Raw genomic sequence first — 20,740 nt, 5'->3', positions numbered from 1 at the left:
CTGCTCCAATTTACAGTAAATATAGTCGTGATTCAACAGCTCTCAGATCTTGAAAGTTTCACCATCAGGTTAGGGAAGGTCCTGAAGCTTCCCAACATACTAGAAGGCTAATAAATGTTGTATAGTAGGGGAAACTAATCTTTTCCTGCTTCTTCTACTCCTTTTCACTATTGAGTTCATTATTGTACAGCAGCTTCTCTTATGGTCTTTACTCTATGCTGAGACATGATTTCCCTACAGTGAAACAATAAATCTTACAAACTTCAAGAAAAAAAAGGTGCCTTAGCAATATATCATTTACTAAGCTAACCCTGAAGCATGAAGGCATTTGTACCAGAATTATAAATAACTGACATCAGACCAGTAAAGCCTAACACTGCTTCTTTTTGCAGCTTACTCCAAAGACATTCAGAGATGTTACCAGCTTTCCAGCACTGTTAAGGTGCATCCTCCTCCTCACACACAGGTAAAAGAAACAGACAAGTAAATAACATAACTTGGCTCAAGACCACAGTCCATGTCATAAATTGCAGAAGAACCTAGAACTCCTGACCCATGCTCTAAGTAGTGATATGGCAAGACACAAGTTATTATTTCACAAAAGTATTGATGAGAGATGAAAGGCACTGGATAAGAAGCAGAGAATTCATCCCTCGCTTCCAGCTGAATATTCTTGGTTTTCTATTCCATGTTCTTGTTTGCTGTAAGTACTTCCACAGTTATGAAAGTTTAAAATGCCACAATAAAACGACACCTGTGGATTAGTAGCATTATTTTTATCTGACACTTTTCTCACCAGGCATGTCACAGAATGAACACAGATCATGGAAACGAAAAAAGACTCAGGACAGATTTGGAGAACAGAGTTCTCATGCAGAGTGCCTGAATAGGAAATACTCCTTAGCTTTCTTTTCCCTTTCTTAGTACTATACTGTTAAAGACACCCATTTGTGAACAGTGATATATTATGGAAAACCAGACCATCTTCTGGTCTAAAATGGTAACTGCTGGTTTTGCAAAGCAGCATCCTATGAAAGCTGGGTGAACTCATTTATTCAAAAATTCTTTTCCACTTAAAAAAAAAGGTAACATTTCTACATTAGGGCTGGTAAATCATACTGAGTGTTTCCCTATTGGTATATTATTTGTAGGAAAGTCCAAGTTTGTTATAATTGAAATACCAGTTTCATTAACAATAAAAACTGCTTAGGATACTTATGTATCTTAACCTGTTTAAAGCTCTATAAATGAACGCTTAATAAAGCAGTCCATAACTAGAAGTTCTGTTCTTTCTTTTCACTTGGATTAGCATATATACCACTGGGTTGTCTGTGAACAGTTTTTATATACTTATGATGCCTCTGTCCACAAAACCAAGTCCTTTAGTAATAAGAAATCTAAACAGTAAGAATCTGCCTTCACTGCAGGTGGTTCATGGTTCAATTCAGGATCATTGAATTCCATTTCAGTTACACTACCCCAGTGAAGGCGGATCTACAGAAAATAGAAGACTTACCACTTCCACGTCCTGTCTTTATCTCCTTCCCACCTGATCTACTCTGTGTCCACTCTGATGCTCCTTGAAGCATGCGTGCTGATATAACTTACTACCCTAGCAGAAAACTAATGCAGCAGAAAGAAAAGAGAGGCCAGGTCAGACTCCTTGATTAGTGTGTTGAACTGGCACAGTAAAAGGTCTGGGAGCACAGAAGGTCTTGAACTCTCATGCTCCTTCAACACATTAACCAGTGACTACCTTGGGTTACCATTTTGCTCAAGTTCAGGACCTGCAGATGCAGGAGGAGCCAGGTGTAATGCAAATCTTGAAGCCTAGCCTTAAATCTGCAGGGAAGACAATGAAAAAGAAACATAAAGCATGAATAATTTAAAACTTTTTGGTTTGCCAGAGTCAAGGTATTGGAAGTCTACATTATGGACCAAGAAAATGGGTACAAGAGAGACTCAACTTGCTGTAAACTGGAAAAACTCCCAGTCTTTGTGTGTTTGTGTAGCAAAAAAAAAAAAAAAAAAAAGATGGTAGAAAGAGCTAACATGACCTAAGTATTAGGGGTAACAGAGTAGCCAGGGTGGCTGTAACACATGCTAGAACAGTAAAAGCACCCCAGAGACACACAACCATTCTTCACCAGCACAAGGTAAAACTCCTTTTCCATGCCTTTCTTGCTACTGTTATCCATGCTAGCCAGAGTAAGCTAGCAGAAGCATGCTGGCACATGCTTTGGTCTCTCCTTCTGTTTGTAAATCTATCAAAAAGGGTTAGTGCTGCAGCAGGAAAAAGCAACCTAGCAGAAAAATGGAAAACATACATTAACGGAGGACCCTTAGCATGTGCCACAACAAAAGATCATGCTTGAAATCACTGAGTCTGTTTAGAAAGATAGCAACAGAAAACACTGACTTTAATATTACTAATCTTAATAAAGATACAGAATAGTGTATAGCCTCCAGTACTGCATAGGATGGGGGGGGAAAGGACAGGTGTCCACCCTGCAAAAGATTAGATCTCATGCAAAGAGGGATCAAAACTTTAGGTGACAGCTATTTAAGTAAACAAAACCATTTTCTTCTAAACGATGTGACTGACATAATTGATTTGCACTTTAAGAATATACATAAGAACAACAATGTTCTAAATAAGTTTAAAATAAAAATCATAAAGACTGTGGACAGGGACAGACCAGCAGCGTCCACAGAGAAGGAACAGAAGTCATGTATACAAGGGAGTGTAAAAAGTTCGGACATTAGAATAACATCATTTGGAGACACATAAAACTTGCAGTGAAGTAAAAAAAATTGCTGAGTTTGTCAGTCTTGGGACTCTGAGTCACAGACCTGTTAAAATGGTGCCTCAGAGAACCAGTGAACTTCTGTCTTGAAAACTTACAAGTTTTCCAGCAAAATATTTTTAGAATAAAAGCCCCACCTCTTGTATAAAAGTAACTGCATGATGCTACTCATGACTTATCAGACCCTATTAGTAAATGGTGAAAAGGGAAATAAATCCCATAAAGCAAAACCATAAGCCAATAAAATGCCTTTGTACTTCAAAGGGATCCTCTTATAAAACAAAATGTCCAACTACAAAGTAAAAATGTCGACTGTGCATAAAATGTTTTCATCAATACATTATCCCACAGCCATGCAGTCATCATCATAAACTGTACAGCTTTTTTAAAATGTTATGTTGTATTTAAACAGTGAGACTGTAAAACTGCAAGAAATAGGTACAAAATTTAAGTTACTGCAACAGTATTTTACTTAACTGTCACCTTAATTTTCAGATACAGTTTTAAAGGGGTGCTGCTGTTTACCTAATCTATTCAAATACTCAATAACAAAAGCACTGTAAAAAAACTATTATTATTATTTTAATGCTTTATCAAGGGTGTAACTCCACTACCTTTAGTGATATAATTCTCCATATACATTATTTGCCCAAGATTTAAGTTTGCATTATCCATATATCCATAATAGAATTCTTTGAAAAAAATAATAAAGGACATTTGGGTTAAATCAAATTAAAATAAATCCATCTGAACTCTGAGATAAGTAGAAAGTTTGCAAAGGGACTGGAAAGCAATGCATAAGTCCTCTAGAACAAAGATAAAAATGTTTGCTTTGTTACAGTCAACTAATGAAGGCAAACTTCCACAACTACATAACACTTAACTGCCTATATATAAACATCTGAATTTATTACTCCCGCACCTGTTCCTATTCAGTAAGTACCAACAGAGGGGAGACCACCTGTGAAACTGGACAAAACTTTGAATCAATAGCACCTTACATTTTAAAGTGGAAAGGCTAGCAGTAAAATTACCTAATCTGATCTTGAAACAACTCTCTTCCTCAAACAGCATCATTAACAGAGGATTTGGAAAACAACGTTAATTTTACAAACACATAAGATACTGCAATGATCCATACTGAAACGTCACTGAGGTCATGTTCACATGGGAGATCAGCAGTACTGGAAAGGATAAAAGACAACGTCATAATGCCGTCAAACAGTTAACATCTATCACGGAAAATACACAGTAAGGAAGGAAATAATACATATTTTTGATGTTTCAAACAGATCAGTTAGGTATTTAATAGAACCACTTGTACCTGCAAACCCTGAAGCTGGTAATAGTTCACACTAGTAAATTAAACCAGGAATAAAGAACCATCTATGCTCTCTGGCACATTCATATTATTAAACCCTCTTAGTTTCCAAACTAGGGTGGCTGTATCCAAACTGCCCATGGAGAAGAGCAGCTAAATCCTCCCTTGTGCTGCTGGATTGTCTGGGTGAGCATCAGCTGTTCTGAGCAAAACCATGCTGTGTTACAGAAAGATAACAATACAGAGGACTGTGTTCCCATGACTGGGAAAAATTTTTGGTGCTGTTAGCTCCCCAGCACTGATGCAGAGGTTTGATTATCCACGTGCTTCACACTGCGGCTCTTCCTATGTATCAAGGCATATTTTCAGAATCATAACTGTGATCGTGTGTTCATAAAGTTTTTCATAAACATATTACTGTCAAGGTAAAGAAATGGCCACAGCTTGCCACGTACTTGGCACCAAAAGTTGCACTGAAGGGGTGGTTCTGTAGACTGGAAGCAATTAGCTATGGCAGATCACAGAGTGGAACTGCATTCTCAAGTGCTTTGAAGCAAATTTCACTGCCAGCCTTGCCTCTACCACTCTCTTACCAAATCTCCTTGCTGCTGCCTCCTCGTTCTCCCTCCGCAACGCTCTCCTAACCCTAGTAATCAGAAAATTAAAAAAAAACAAACAAAAAAGCACAGTAGAACTCACTGGCTAAAATGGAGGTCTTTGTTTATCTGAAGAGAAACTCCCAACTCCATACTTTTAATAACCTTCTACAAAAATCTTCATTTTAAATCAATAATTCTTTGACTATCCTTCTCATCTTGTATTTCAATCAGAAAGTGACACTGAACTGAGCTGGAAGCTCCAGTACCAAGCACACCCAAATTTCTTGCCCCCTCTGATATCTGCCAGCTCAGGATCTAGTGTTTAATACTAATATTAACTGGAGGGAAAAAGGGACTTAAGATAACTGAGAGTGACCTCTCTTGAAAAATAATTACATAAAAAACAGCACAAAGTTTTAGTACAAAGGCTACATTTAGATATTGCTGCAGCACCAGCAATATTAGAAGACTTTAAACCTTGTTTAAAGGTTAACAACAGCAGTTGCAGCAATTCTACAAAATGCAGATTCAGGAGTTGTCAGGAGTTCAACTCTCTGCTGTTCCTTTTCAAAGTTCACGTTTTAAACATCATACTGAAGGTCATATAGTTGCTTTTCAAATCAAAGCAATAGCCAAAAGAAAAGCAAAGAATAGCAAAGACTATTTAATTTATTTCAGATAGTAACATACCACTCGATTTTGAACAACCCAGACATTTGATCATTTATTTTAAACCCCATTACATGACTGAATAATCCAGATGAGCACATGATCTCAGAAACTCTGGGCAACTAATGCAGAAGCACACGAATGATGAAAAGCAGCTTCGCTACCTTCCTTGGAACCATTTACATTTTCTTATGTTACTGACACTTCATATTTTTACCCAAATCTTGAAAAAAATCCATTCCACAATTAAGAAACTTTGTCAGGTACGTCATTAGTTTTTCCAGTACCTAAGGTAAAATTGGGAGTAGAGCAACAGAAAAAGAAATTTCATAATGATATAACTGTAAACCCAATTTTCTATATCTGATCTAACTACACATTTTTAAAGCTACAGTCACTGTTCTGAGTCAAGAAGCATCCCTAACGGCAAAATGTCCATTCCTTGAGAGATGTGGATAGCTTAGGTTGCCAGGAGTGCACTATTGTAAGAGAATATTTGTGAGAGAAACTCGCCTGAGAACTACCCCAGAAGTAGGCTTTCCTCAACAGATACAAACACCTGAATTCTCTTCAGTGAGGATCCTTTGGCAAACATCCTTAGATTGGGTACCAGATAGAGTTCTGCTTCACTCTCTATATAGAATTTTCTGTCACTTTGCTTTTATGGGGGCTGGAGTCCAGATTATAACCTCCTGCACCTTCCCCTGCAGAAGAGGACTATTAATGAGAGTGGCCTTTCACCTCTCTTGCATGCAGTTTCAGAAAGTCAGCAAAAACTGAGCTGGGGGAGGGAGAAGCCTGAAGAGAAGTCCATCCAAAAGCAGGGCAGATATAACTGTGATAATAAAACATTGTGACATCTCACTTCTTGGTGCCCAACTCCCAAACTGCAACCCTCTGTTATAAAGCATGGGACACGCTGGGTACTCTAGCTTAGAAAAGAAATCAAACTAGCCTGCACACAGGAGGGCAAGTGAGCAACCTAGTCAATGAGAAAAAAGTGTAAAAAGAAAGCTGTAACTTGTATGGTGTCCTTTACCAGGACTTAGATCCCTAACTTCAGGTGATGTAAAGACGCTTAGGTCAGATCATGATTCTCAAAATCTCCTAGAGGCATTTAAGGGTTCCTTTTTTGAAAAACGAGTAAGGCTTTTCCCTGAAAACCCAGTAAAAATAGAAGGTAACAGCAGTACCTCTTTCTTACCAAGATCCTAAAGAATAGGAATAAGAATAGTTCAAAAGTTAGAACCAGGTGCTGCTGAAAACATTTCATGTGCAGATTCACTGGGAGAGAGAAAAAAAGATTTGACACACTTAGGCCGCTAGATCTCCATTCTTCAAAGCAGTCCCCTAACAGCCTGATGTCCAGCTGCCAACGCCCTGTTCTGGACATAGAGAGTCCAGAACCCTGTTCTGGACAGAGAGACATAGGCTGAGAAACTGAGGTTGAGAAAAGTACCTGCTGCTATAAAATGGGGTGAAGAACAGCTTTTCTCCCTCTGACATGTTTATAAACCAAAGCACCCAAAGCTGCTTGTTTTTGCAGAGCTGAGGTTTTTTTAGGCATTTCACATGCTGCTTTGATAGATAAATACTTATGGATCCTGTGAGGCCTCTTTATTCCTCAAATAACATATTGGCCCTTTTTGGGGCTCCTTTGCCTAAACAAACGTAGATTTTTCTTTTCCATGAGCAATGCCCACCACAACAGCTGCTATGTCAGCTTAGGAGAAAGGACAGGAAATTAGCTACCCTCTGATTAGTAAAAGGTGACCTATTCTACTGTAAAACTACACCACATTGGCAAAGCAACAGCAGAAAGGCAAACCCAGCCACTACCCATATTTTAATTGCTCTGGAAGAGAAATGAACACAATACATTCTCCAGGGGTATCAATCATGGCAGTGTAATTAGTTCAAATGAGAAGCACTAATAGATTTTTAGGGAATGAAAGCATTTTTGTGTGACGGCAAAAGACGTATCAGACTCAGTGGGGTCATTGAGCAATGGTATTCCTCTATTTGGACGATGTTTGCTATCACAGTTTCAAAGAAGCAGCACGGCTGATGACTAGGAGAAGTATGATGCAATGTACTTACACCAAATGTTAACAAAGCCACTTGCCAAGTTCTTCTTCCCCAAAACAGCTTCTACCAGTAAATATCTATTTAAATCACAAGGAAAAAAAAAAATAAAATCTTTGTCTGCACTATAATTCTTCCTACTGGAAACATACAAACAAACTAAACACTGGAGAAGGGAAATCATGGTAACACTACAAGATACTAATTTTTTTTTTGTTGTTGCTTATAAATGTACGTGCTGCTTGTAGCCTAGCAACAAAAGCAGCAGTCTGTGTTAAATGGATAGAGCCTGCTGCCGGGGCTCTCTCCTCAAAACAGCAGCCATCTTTGGCATGTAACTTGACGAGAGATTTCATCATTCTGCATTAAAGCTACCTCCAGATGTTAGAGGTTGCTGCAGCCAGCTCAGCGATGTTGGCTTTCAATTTGCCACCTCTTCTCCCCTCGCATGAGGTGCATCGCTGAGACATGTCACACACTCACTTCATCTCTTCATTAAGAAGAATAAAGATTCTTTGCTAAAAATGGTTTGTGCAAGCTCTTACTTTCAGTCCCGATTGCTGCAAGCTTGACTCTGCTCCTTATTTTTTAATTCCCCCCCCCCCGTTAAACTGAAGTAGGATTATCTGGTTCTAACCAGGCATGTTCATGGCCCTCTTCTGTAGTTTTTCACTATTTCATATATCTTTTTCTTATTGGATCCATATAGATGGGTTTTTTAAATTGAACATTGGTACAAAGCCAGTATTCACCACCCTCCAGTGCCTGCTATAATCACATATTATTTCTAATTCAATAAATTTTTAAAAAAATCAGTACTTATAATTAAAGTCCCTGCCTCTGGCTACCAGAGGTCTGACCTCCAAGTCAGTCGTCGTGTTCCTCCCCTGGAAAGGACGATCCCCCAGCAGGGAGGCTTGTTTCCCGCAGGCCTGGATCTCTGCCGCTGCCACGCACCACCCTGTGACACAGAGCCCACGCTCAGGGGCCGCTCGTGGCCGGCGGGGATCTGGGGAGCAGGTGGGGAAGCAGCAAGGGAGGAGGCGCCTGGTGCTGTGGGGGTCCAGGCAGCACCTCCCCAGGCGAGAGGTGACCCGCCAGGACACCAGCTCTGCTGCCACAGAGGGACGGGGCGACACACGGGGCTCGGCCCCTGTGGAGGGGACGGGGGTGACACGCGGGACTGGGCCTGTGGGGGAAGGACGGTGGTGACAGGCGGGGCTGGTCCCCTGCCGAGGGCACCGGGGTGGCAGATGGGGCTGGGCCCGGCGGAGGGACGGACGGGGGTGACAGGCGGGGCTGGTCCCCTGCCGAGGGCACCGGGGTGGCAGATGGGGCTGGGCCCGGCGGAGGGGATGGACGGGGGTGACAGGCGGGGCTGGGCCCCTGCAGAGGGCACCGGGGGTGACTCCGGCGCTGGCTCCCCCGCCCGCTCCCCGGCCCTGGGCGCAGCCTCACGGGGGTCCCGAGCCGCAGGGTCACCCCTGCCCGGTCCCGGTACTCACCGCGGCTGCCGCACGCCGCCGGCTCCGCGCCGCCCCTCGCCCCGCTGCCCGGAAGAGGGGCCGAGGCAGGCGGTCGGGCCGCCCCGCTCCGCGTCGCTCCGCCCCGGCGGGGCAGGGCCGGGCCGGGCCGGGCCGGGGGGCGGCGGTCGCGCTGGAGCCGGCGCGGGGCTGCCCGTCCGCCCGCCCTCCACCTCCCTCCGGGCGTGCTGAGAGGCCCGGGGTGACCCGGCGGCCCCAGCACCCCGGGCTGCCGGGGCAGGGCGGCGCCTCCCGCCCCTCGGTGCCGCCGCTGAGCGCCCTTCGCACTGTGGGGGCGGCTCAGGCCCTGCGATTACTGTTAGTGAAAGAAAAGCTGTCCGGGGAGTTAGCGGGGGTCTTACCGGCCACCTCCGTAGCGGGACAGCGATGCCCAGGTGGGGGACAGACGGATCCTCGGCCACCAGCGAGAGCGGCTGCCGGAGGAGGGCGGCCGGTGGCCCCAAGGCACCCGGGGACGGCGAGAATGGGTTTCTCCTGGCTTTCTCATTTTCATCACTCCCGCTTTATTAAAGTAAATGTATGGCAGAAAACAGCCAGCAGTGAGGAAATGTTCATAGGAAACCACAGTGAAAGAACCCTTAGGAAAATAATTTATTCTTAGGCCCTAACCTTAAGAATAAAAAATAATAAAGCAATTCACTCCAGATGAAATTCATTCCAGCTGATAAGAATTTTCTTGTGTAAGGTGCCTTAAAAAGGTTAAATAAACACAGTTTCTTGATTTTGTTGGAAGGCTGAGAATGGATTTCAGAGCTTTTATTTCCTTTTAGTAACTTTGGTCAATCCACATTTTATCTTTACAGAATCACAGAATCATCTAGGCTGGAAAAGACCTTGAAGATCATCCAGTCCAACCACTGACCGAACACTGACAGTTCCCAGCTACACCAGATCCCTCAGTGCTATGTTGACCCGACTCTTAAACCCCTCCAGGGATGGGGACTCCCTGGGCAGCCCATTCCAACACCCAACAACCCGTTCTGTAAAGAAATGCTTCCTAATATCTAGCCTAACATTCTAATATCTATCTTTATAGCATCCAATAGCTTCTCTGTTTGGCATTAGATGTGCAATCATTTGATATTTAATAAAAATAGTAGGGATACTCAATTACACTGTTTATGTTCTTTCTCCAGCCTGACTTCCTGATGAACATGGTGATAGATGTACAAACTAGATTCCTAACACACCTTTCAAGAATCAGCACATTAATGCTTAAGTCCGATAGTGTTACAAGTCAGCAACACATGAGCTGGTCTTATCCCATAATCAACGCTGAGTCTTCTGTGAATGTGGTAAAATGTGTTCAGATACAGCCCTACTGCATCCATTTACAGCCTGCAAACAGTGCTAGTTTACTGCTTTGATGGACCAGAATAACTTGCCAACACACAGAGGCCAATTGCAACTACTGTCTGTAACCCAGTCCAGTTCCTCCATGGTCTTCTGTTAAAATTCCCTTTGTAACAACGCTGCTCTGTCTACAGGTCTCACCCCTGAAGGGGTGGCAGCTTTGCATGCAGAGCAATCCTACTCATACTCTTTAAATATGGGGCTGGCAAGCTCTGATCTCCCTGTCACTGCTTGTTGCGGGATGCTAAATGGGAATTTTATATTAAAAAGCCAGAACTCTCCCCAGGTATTAAGTGTTTGTGGAGATAAACTTACCGGTGAAATCTTTGCTGCTGTAACTCAATCTCTGTGAAAAACTGGTGGGTTTTTTTTGTTTTTTTTTCATAAAACCATAATTGTGTAGGCTGGAGTTTGTTTTCAGCTCTTAACTAGCCTACTCAGTTTATGATTTTCAATGAAAAGTTAAGATTCAACTTTCATTCTGACTCAGACACATCAAATCTCAGTGTCCACCTATCTGTTTCCCCTGTGGCTCCACAACTTAGGCCTTACAGATATATATGTGACAACTGCAGGTGCAAATATACCAGGTGATATTCTGTCATGGAGGAGTAAAAAATGGCACCGATACCCTTGCACTGCATTTTTCCTATACAACAAAATTTGTTCACAATTTATGTACTTTACTAATAGTGTCTTCAGTTCTTTTTAATCTTGTCAGGCAGACCCTAGTCTCCACGACCACTGACAGATCCAACACTGAATACATCTTTGATGATATCCAGCCCTAACACTTGTTGCTAAAAACATTACAATGACTGAGCAGGAAAGACATCTCATTCAGAAAATGGAGACAGCTGGATGTTGTGCATAGAAATAAGTTAGTTGTTGTTGGCTATAACTGGTACTGTGGTTTACATTCTGAGGACTAATGTCTTCTGCCTCTAATAATTTTCTTATATGCCAAAGATACTAACTTTCAATCAGCTTTAAAACTACACATGGTCTTTTCTGGATATTACAATAGAAACTCTGCTTGCAGACTCTTTAATGTAAATATATTAATACCTAAATATTTTCTCTTGAGTTGCTACATGGAACCTCGAATTAGTCATTTGCTTTATATTCAGTGCAGATGGTTTTGAACAGCTATGTAACTTCTCTTTCACTTGACAAGTCATTCCTCCAATTGCTGAGAAACAAATCTGATTTTTTGCCATGAATCCTGAAAAGTCTTTAGATGGCTCTGACCAACCAACAACAATTGCTCATAAGCCACAAAACTGGAAGGCAAATGGGTGAATATGGGTAGTCACAAAGAATATCTAACCTCTGGCCACATGTGTTTCTTCATCTGCATTGATTTTCATGCTAAAATGTTTTTGGCTGTATTAAAAAATGCGGAATCCAGGAGGCTGTGCCAGCTTGCAGATCCAGATGTGTGTTTTGGCCTGATCCTGTTTCCATTCTGCGGTGAGATCTGGTGTACCAGATGGTGGGTGGCTGGAGGGGCTGCCATAGTCTCCAGCCAGCTCTCTGCCTTGGAGGCTCAGGAGGAACAGACCCCAAAATGTCATTTTGAGCATACTGATCTGCAGCTGAATATTGTGGATTTGTTCTTCAAAAGTTCTGGTCGCCCAAAAAGACCCCTACACTGACAGTCCCATGCGATCAATCCATGTAGCTTAGTCAGTGACCCATTTGTAAGCTCAAGTGTGTGTTTTCTTACAGATTCATACAGAGTGTAGCATCTTGCTGGTAAAATTACAGTGCAAGTACTAATGGTACATACAGAAAGCATGAACCTAGAGACTACGGTTGGATTAATCAAATGAGCCCTACCTCAGCTCCTGTTGAAGCATTCAGTTCAGTTGCCTTATTTCTCAAGAAATGTATTAATAAGCCTTCCGCAAACCTCCGCATGTACACTCAGTCCTGTACATTTGTTGAACTAGGGATGAATTTAACCATCTGCGTGTTTCCACCTGGAAGAATTCCTGGACTATTACAGGGCAAATTCTTCCCTATGCTGACCACAAAGGAGGATTTCTGTTCCTTTACAGTTACTGCTTCCTCTGAGAAATAAGATTTACTGTATTTGCTTTCCTCAAGCTTTCCTGTATTCATAATATTTACATTGGACATGAATGCTTTTTATGTTTTTTACCATTCCAAATTGGCACCGGGAATCAACTGAGAAAAATTAAGAGCTGCTGCACATTGCTTTTATTAACATAAAATGTCCAGTAAGTGGCACTGCAGGACCAGCTTTTCCACGTGCAGGCAACGAGAGTAAAGGCAAGCGTGAGCTATGTCAAGATATTTCTGCTCCATGAAAAAAAAGTAGCTGTAGAGCAGGTGGGAAATGATGTGTGGTGACGGCCCTGAAGGTTCAGTGCAAGGAACTGGGGTGTTATTCAGCTGCTGGCTGTGGAAGATGGTGTTAGGAACTGGCCTTGGCACCAAGCTGGCTGTTATCAGGGGTTTGACAGAAGAAACCAGCAACATTTCTGGGAACTATTCATTAGCACTCGATGGGAGGTGCCTGTGAAGGCTTTGTGCTTCGTTTTGCTATCAGGAGCGGAATATCGGGTGAGGTGAGCCATGTATATACAGCATTTCCTATGGTCTACTGACCTGCTGTACATAAATTTTATGTAGAAAATCCAAACCCCAGACTGGAAGGGACGTCAGTACAGCCTGAGAAATGTCCACAGAATCAACGATGATTTCTGTAAATAAGTTAGGGACTTCTGAGAGTCTATGTCAGTGTATCGGAGACCACCACCCTGTTTTCCCAGTCTCAGATAACAATGAATAAACTATTATCAAGGGAAATTTGGTCAAACAGACAAGTTACACTTCACTTTTTGGCAATACAAACTGTAATGAAACCCTTATATAAGCTGATAGAGGATTGCTTGCAAAATCCGTTAAAGGTTTTGGCTCCATCTGCAATATTTGAACCAAATTTTAGTTTACTCATGCTATACTGTGCCAAGGTAAACTCATCCATACCCAGTTTTCCTATTTATTTAGATGCATAGTTATACCAGATAAGACTGGAAGGGAATGAACATGAAAAGCCAATCTGTATTTAGAAAGGACATAAAGCTATGTTTAAGGGGATAACATGCCTTTCAAGGGGATTAAGAAGATATGATGTGGCTGTTTTATAAATGTCTCTTGTGGGATCATTCTTGCCCTGAGGCATCTGTGCCAACTGCTGTCAGCAGCAAGACCCTTGACTAGTCAGACTGATCTGGGCTGTCAATATGCAGCAATGGATGTAGCATGGGGGCAAGAGCAGGTATAGCACCACCACGTAGGGCACAGGGAACAGTCACAGTGTCTCAAAACAGCTTCAACCAGGCCTGACATTTTTTTCATCATCCTCTAGGGACCAGATATCAGTGACTCCTAATAATTTCACCTCCTGAGTCTTTCCAATGGCTTTCAAAAATAGCAATTAAAACTATGCACTCTCAAATGTTTGTTCCTGCAGCAAGATGGGATGGCGCTTGATGACCTCTGACAGCATGCAGAAGCAGAAGATGACACACAAGAGTATGCCACAACAACATGGGAAGGCATGCGGCAATACAAGCAAACAGGTGAGAATGAGATGTGGCAGCACAACATATGACAAAACAAGATGCCTCAGGACAACTCAGAATAGCATACAACAGGCCACAACATGCAATAGCATACAGCAGCACAAACAGCATGGAACAGCACTTGACACCATGCCACCGCATGATAGATATACCCGGAAAGCCAATAGAAATGCCTAAAGAGCAGGAAATTTTTTTCCTAGAAAATTATGGAAAATATCTAGAAAAGCATGGGAAATTCTTAGAAGACTACAGGGAACTCCTGGAAAATTATGGGAAAATCTTAGACAGCAGTATTGAATTCCTAGACAGCTGGGGGGGGGGGGGGTGTGTGTCTCTGGGAAAGCAAAATGTGAATTCTGAGAAAATTGGCTACAAACTGCTAGAAGGCTGGAGGGAATTTCTTATGGAACAAGGAGAAATTGCTGTAAAGCAATGGAGGAATCCTAGAAAAAAATCAACAGTTCCTAGAAAGCTGTGGGAGATTTCTAAAGAGCAGAAGGGAACTCCTAGAAAGCAGAAGGGAATTCCTATAAATAGTACACACTTACTAGAGAGCATCAGGGAAATTTCTAGAAGAGCATGAGGGATTTCTAAAGAGCAGCTGGAAATTCCTAGAAAGCAAATGTAAATTCCTAGTAAGGTGAAAGAAATACTTGCAAAGCAATGGAAAGGTTTCCTAGAAAGCAATATGAAATCTCCTGAAAGCTGGGTGGTAATTCCTAGAAAGCTGGAGGGGACATTCTCAGAGGAAAATCCTAGAAAGGCAATTCCTAAGAAGATGTAGAATACTGCAAGAAAGTCAGTGGAAAAATCCTGGTCGAGCTGTACATCATGTAGTTCCTAAAGACCTGGGGGAAGCTCTTAGAAAGTAATGCTGAGAAAAGCAGAGGAGAAAATCTGTAAAGACTGGGGAAGAAAGTGAAGATAGAAAGTAGATAGGATGAGATCCCATAGCCTTTCCTGAAGTGTAACTTGTACCTATAAGACATCCCTAATTTTAATGTCTCCTAAATGGAGAGGGTAAGTTTGATGGACTGAAGAAGAGACACTGAACACCTGTGTTGGTGGAGCTGAGCCCTAACATGCACCAAGCCCAGCTCTGGGCAGCTGAGCTTTATGGGAAGGGATCACGGGGAACTTGATGACTTGGAAGGCCCCTGACCTTGAGACGGATTTTGACAAGTGAATGATGAAACTCAGGGAACATTTCCAGCCTGAGAGAGTACTATCTGTTAGAGACTGTCACAGCAACACAGGGCAGGGACAAGCCAAGGGCATCAAGGCAGGCTGCAAAGAGGGACGTGTTGCCTGTGTGGCTGGGATGAAACAGTCCTGCCTGATGTGGTGAAACAGGCACAGAGGCTGGAACAGGAGAACAGATCCAGATGAGCTAGGATGAAAGTGAATTTAGGTTTGTATCATAGTTTGGAGTAGTACAGTCAGATCCCTGCTTTTTTCAAAAGTTCAAATGAAAATTGGGGCAGGAGGAGTGAAGCAGCCCAAAGTTTAGACCTTTGTGTGGATTCTTGTTTGGAATATCGTTCTAGTGTTTTAACTTTAACTTACGTTTCTGACTGCCATCAAGCCCAGACTGGGTGATTTGGAAAGGACTTTCACAACTAGCATCTTGCCTCCAAGAACAATTTAATCCCAGAACCTGAAGGTGAGACTCTGGCTTGATACAGCTGCAACATCACAATGGCAGCAGGACTGTCTGGGGAGCTGCAGAGGGGAAAATGCTGCTTGAGACAGCAGAGCTCCAGGACTGGGACATCTGGAGTGGTCTGGACGTTGCTAGACTGCTGGTTGACCCTATCAGTTGTAGCCGGACCTGCTGCGCTACTGTGTGGGCACGGTGGGGCTGCCCCCCTTGCAGAGAGCCCAGGCTGGGTGTCCCTGGCAGAGCTGCCCGCTCCTGTGACTCCCTGCAGCACCGGTGTGAAATGTTTCTGTCAGTCTTCACTATGAGCAAGTGATGCTTTGTGCAGTAACAGCTTCGATGTTTTTGGTAAGTATTAGTTTAATTATCTTTAATTCAAGGATTTGTAGCCTGATGATAGCAGGGCTCTGGATCCTGACCATACTGGATGTGCAACAATGTGGACTTAATAATCAACTGTAGTGCAAGCTACTGCTCACTTGCTCCACTAACCCTTAGAGGCAATGGCCTCCTGCAGGTACCGAGTACACTCTTCATTGTCACATGTCCTGCACCAGAAAACCACAAAAATCTGCTGGTAGAAGTTCCTCTCCATCCATCAATCAGGTGCTGGGCTGGAATATGGGGAAGCATCCATTTCATGCTGGCACGCAGCTCAGGAGTAAGTCTGTAACACCAGTTTAGGAGGGGAGAGTGCCACCTACCAAGCCATCTGCTAAGAAAATCATCTGCAGTTTCATCCACTCTTGCTAGAAATCACTGTAGCACTCATCTGTGAGGAGTTTTGCTGCTAATATATCTATTTGTATTCTTTTTATCCATCCACTCAGAATTAATTATTTCTCAGATTGATTTCATTCTAATGATTCATTCTGTATTACTGGCTTTATTTAATTTCTGAGATACTAATTAATATGTCAAAGACATCTTTAACATTGAAAGTGCTGTCATTTTTTCCGTGACTTTTCTTTTGATTCATATATTCAACTCCAATTTTTTCTGAGGGCCTAAAATGTCCATCCAATGTGGAATGAAAGAAAAAATGCAAGCCCTACAGTATTAAAAAAAATTATGCATATGTAAATAAAGCATAAATTGGGAGGCAATGGCCCAGTCTGTATTTTTGTGTTGACTTACTATTTTATGTGCTATTTCATATAGTAGGTCGTCAGTGATCAGCTGTGTAGGGTTTTTATATACATGGAATAATATAAATAATATAATTATATAATATATATATAAAATAAAATTCAGCAGTACATTGAGTGTCTACATTTGTCAGTGAAATGTTCAGAAATTTTGAAGTATTTTGTATTTGTTGGGTTAGACTAGGTTTTAAAGAAAGAGTCTTATTGCTTTGCTGTGGATTTCCTGGCACTGTTCTGTCGTGCCACAGGGACGAAGCAGTCAGAGGAAGCGTTTTTTTTTTTTTTTCCTTAGAGCTCTCCTCTCCTCTCAGTTCTAATTTATTCTCATTATCCTTTGCAGTTTGGCTCTCTACCCACTCTGGAGGGAAGTGTTGGCAGGGCAGTAATTCCTCTCCTACCCCATATGTGGCAGATGGAAATCCCAGAAAGAGAAGGGGGAAATCTTAGGCTTCCCTGATTGAGCGATTTCCAGGGTGATTTCAGATCCACTAATGGCCTTTGGTTTGACGGAGCAGGCTGAGCTGTGAGAGGGAGGGTCACTCCAAGTGTTCATTGTGGAAGACTTTTCTTTCTCTGCTTCTGTGGGAGTGAGGGGGTGGAACTGGAAAAACCCCATAAAAAGTCACTGCACAAGCTCTGTTGATTAAATAACACGGTTATTGGCAGCATCACACCGAGCTTAAATTACCATGGCTCCTGCGTGGCAGGAGGCTGGGGACTGTTTAGATGACAGCTTCTGCTCGGATCCCTGGCCACAGGTTTGGTGTTTCCTTCTTTCCTGTCTTGCACTTCTCTCCAAAAGAGCCATTTTGCTGTAAAATCTGGGGGGTTACAGCTGAAACCAACCAGCTTCGCTCTGGGTTCGGACTGCAAACGTAGAGAGGGATTCTGGTGAGAGAGCAAAGGGGGAACAAAACCTGAACGGGCTCTGAGCAGGAGCAGGGATGGGAGGGGAACAACCAAATTATGATTTTTCACCACTCCTTAAGGTTGTGTGTGCAGAACCCTGCAGACATGGGGCTGCTGCCTGATCGCCCACAGAGCCAAAATCCTTTCTACAGGCTTTCTCTACTGTGGCCCGGGGATGGAGGTGGGCTCTCGCAGCTGGGACTGGGGCAACCTTTGAGCATCAGTGTACCAGGGAGGGGAGATGCCAGAGGGGCAGCAGTGTCTGGTCCTGTCTCCTGAGCACCCCACAGCCAGTGCATGAGCTCCAGATCCCGGGAACCAGTAGCACTGCCCAACAAATCCTTCCCATTTACCCTTCTTGCATTACCCTTTGTGTCCAGCCCTGCTGCTGTCTGAATTAGCTGCTTCAAACAAGTAATTTAAATTCAGACTTTTACACATGGTGTTTCTGTTTAGGCTTTTTACCTTTTCCCTGTCAGTGTCCAGACTTCTGCACGTACTTCACCAGTGACCTGATACCCAGGGATGCTTTGTGTACTGGTTGCCATTGGAAATAGGGCATGGATGTGCTTTTTGAGATCAGTCCTACTGAATCCCCATGACTCTAAGGTACAGCTGCAGATGGATATGCTCTACAGTCAAAAAAAAAAAAGCACCCACACTCAATACTGAATATTTAGGCCTCTTGTTGTCACTGTTTGGGGACTAGAAATAATTTCTCTCACTGATCCTTTCTCTCTGCTGGTGGATCTTTATCATTCAAGAATGAGCTTGAGATCCTTGGAGATTTTTTTTTTTAAGCAGCAAATAGTTTTTTCTGCTGCTATTCTCTGCTCTGTGCTTTGTACTCACTACCGTGGTTTTCTCTGTGGAATGCCCAACATGATAATATCAGTTTAACCAGTGTGCTTCACTGATCTTTCATAGCTGTTGTTTGATTTCCAGGAACGCTTTATTTTTCCGAGAAGGTTACATTGAGGTTAAAGTTATCTTGCCTGATTAGTATAACCAGTTATTTAGAAACCTGACAGCTCTTTTAGACATTATTTTGGCTAGCATGCTTCGGCTGATTTCATGTTTAATAAACCCCATGCATACAGACTCAAGAAGTCATCCCAGGAGTGATGTGAGTACAATGTATATCCATGTACTGTAATATTATTTTGAAAATTAAGCTGCTTTCCTCCAGCTCTAGTATGTGCACTGTTTTGTAGATTAAAGCATGTTTATCTCTCAGTGCAAGATCTGGACTTTGTTCAACTCTGTCTTGGTCTTCCAGTAGATAATTACTGTTCAGATGAAGATCATTTGGCTCAAGGTGCTACTCAGTATTTATATTTTAAAATCTTCATATGGACCAAATAGGCCTTTCTCCAACCAGAGTTTCCTGGGAGGAGCAGGTGCCTCACAGGGTGGTAACAGAGACACAAAAGCTTTCCTTTGCTGGGCATTGCTTTAATTTCAGCATCAGTCGATAGTGATTGAAAAGCATGAAATAAAATTAAGCAGCTGGTTTATGTGGGTACCCAGGGAGAATTAAACAAGCTCTGTGCTTCCTTCCCAATCTCCAAGAAACACCTGCACCGTCGTCCTATTGATGACAGTTTTAAGCAAGTCCCGACCTGGACGGGAGCTGATCCTTCTCGCACTGGCTGGAGGCAGGTTAGCCAGAGAACAACAAAAGGAAAATTCACTCTGTACTTTGTATAACTGGCTCCCAGAGTCATGTCAATCGGCTGCCTAATCCCATCACTAAATTTACTTAAATAAGAATAGGAGTTTAATGGATTTCACTTTTGCTTCTCACCTGGGTATGACTATTAAGTCATGAAAGTTTTAAAAGCTTACAAATTAGCTGAAGTGACAAATGAGTACAGCAGGGTGCCCTGCATGAAATGCTGGTTAAAACCTGCGTAGCCGTTGAAGGGGCTTTGCTCCACTAGTACAGTCTTGGCTGAGCCAGACCTCTTTGCCATCCCTGAACTGATCACAAAGACTTAGAGATGAGACAGGAGGGAGGCTCTGGCTTCTGGACAGGTATTTGAATTGCCAAACAAATAAGAATTGTGAGATTCTTGTAGGCTGCTGTGAGTAGGAAGCTAAAAGGATTTCTAAAATGTCAGATTCAAATGGAAGTTTTAAACCCTCACCATATGAGCAGCATTAGATTCTTCCCACAGTGAATTCATCCTCTTCCTCAGGAAAGGCTACTCCCTATCAAGAATGAACAAAAAAAGAGTCTGCTCCATGATCTGATAAGCAGATGATTGAGAGAGCACACTGCTCTCTTCTCTGCAAATGTGTACCTCAGCATTTCTCTACAGTATGCCTTGAAAACTGTGCTGTTTGTATATTCTGGAGTTGTGATTTCCCCTGGAATAATCCAGGACGGCTGCAGTAGAAAGCCATTTTGGAGGAGCCTCTGGAAGTTGTTACAAATAAAATCAAATGTGCTCACTGACTTCTTAAGCAGGCAATGTTTCCCTCAGCCTAGGGTTTCTACTGAAAAACAGGAGTGTGCTACAATTTCAGAAGGTAAGTATCACGCAGTAAACCTCACCTGTGTTGTGCTTTAAGAACAGGAGAAAAAAATATATCTTGCAAATAAAAAAAGAAAACTCAGTGAATTTCATTAGAGGTATCTATTACCAAACATCACAGAATTAATTTTCTTGCCTATTTTCACCCTCCTGTGGGGATGGATGATGATTAAAGGATGGGATAATAAGAAGGGGGGAATAAGAACTCGCTGAGAATCAGTTAAAAAGAAAAAAAAGAGAAAGAGAGGAGAAAAAGAAAAATGTTTTAGCTAGTCAAGGTTAGCTTAGCACTGTATCTGCTTTAACTGACATTATGAATAATTATAGATGGCACAAAACCAACTTCACTGATGCTGAACCCCACGAAATTTATCTTGATAACTTTGTGAGCTTATTTGTTCTTCTAGGAGATTTTTAACCTCCCTGTGATGTCTTTTATCTTAATTTTCCGATTTTTTTTTTTTTTAATAGTATGATTCTTATGCAAA

At 42.4% G+C, this 20,740-nt stretch overlaps 1 protein-coding gene across 8 annotated transcripts in view; it reads right to left on the bottom strand.

Annotated features, from left to right (window-relative positions):
• The window catches only part of SFXN1 (sideroflexin 1), a 47,587-nt gene that overhangs the window by 19,200 nt on the left and 7,647 nt on the right, over window positions 1-20,740 (bottom strand). Inside the window, exons 1-3 of one of the 8 annotated variants that reach the window (XM_074915767.1) lie at window positions 8,987-9,103; window positions 8,342-8,442; window positions 7,497-7,561 (exon numbers count right to left, since the gene is read on the bottom strand). The exons of 4 other annotated variants lie outside the window; for them this stretch is intronic. The gene's annotated coding sequence lies outside the window, so the exon portion shown is untranslated. Of the gene's footprint in view, window positions 1-7,496; window positions 7,562-8,341; window positions 8,443-8,986; window positions 9,104-20,740 lie in introns of those variants that run through there. 3 more of the 8 variants (XM_074915768.1, XM_074915769.1, XM_074915770.1) reach the window with 3 other exon arrangements.

This window comes from Athene noctua, chromosome 12, assembly GCF_965140245.1.
Source record: "Athene noctua chromosome 12, bAthNoc1.hap1.1, whole genome shotgun sequence".
NCBI classification, from domain to species: domain Eukaryota; kingdom Metazoa; phylum Chordata; class Aves; order Strigiformes; family Strigidae; genus Athene; species Athene noctua.
The sequence above is the reverse complement of the archived record's forward strand: the minus strand, read 5'-3'. Positions and strand labels throughout refer to the sequence as shown.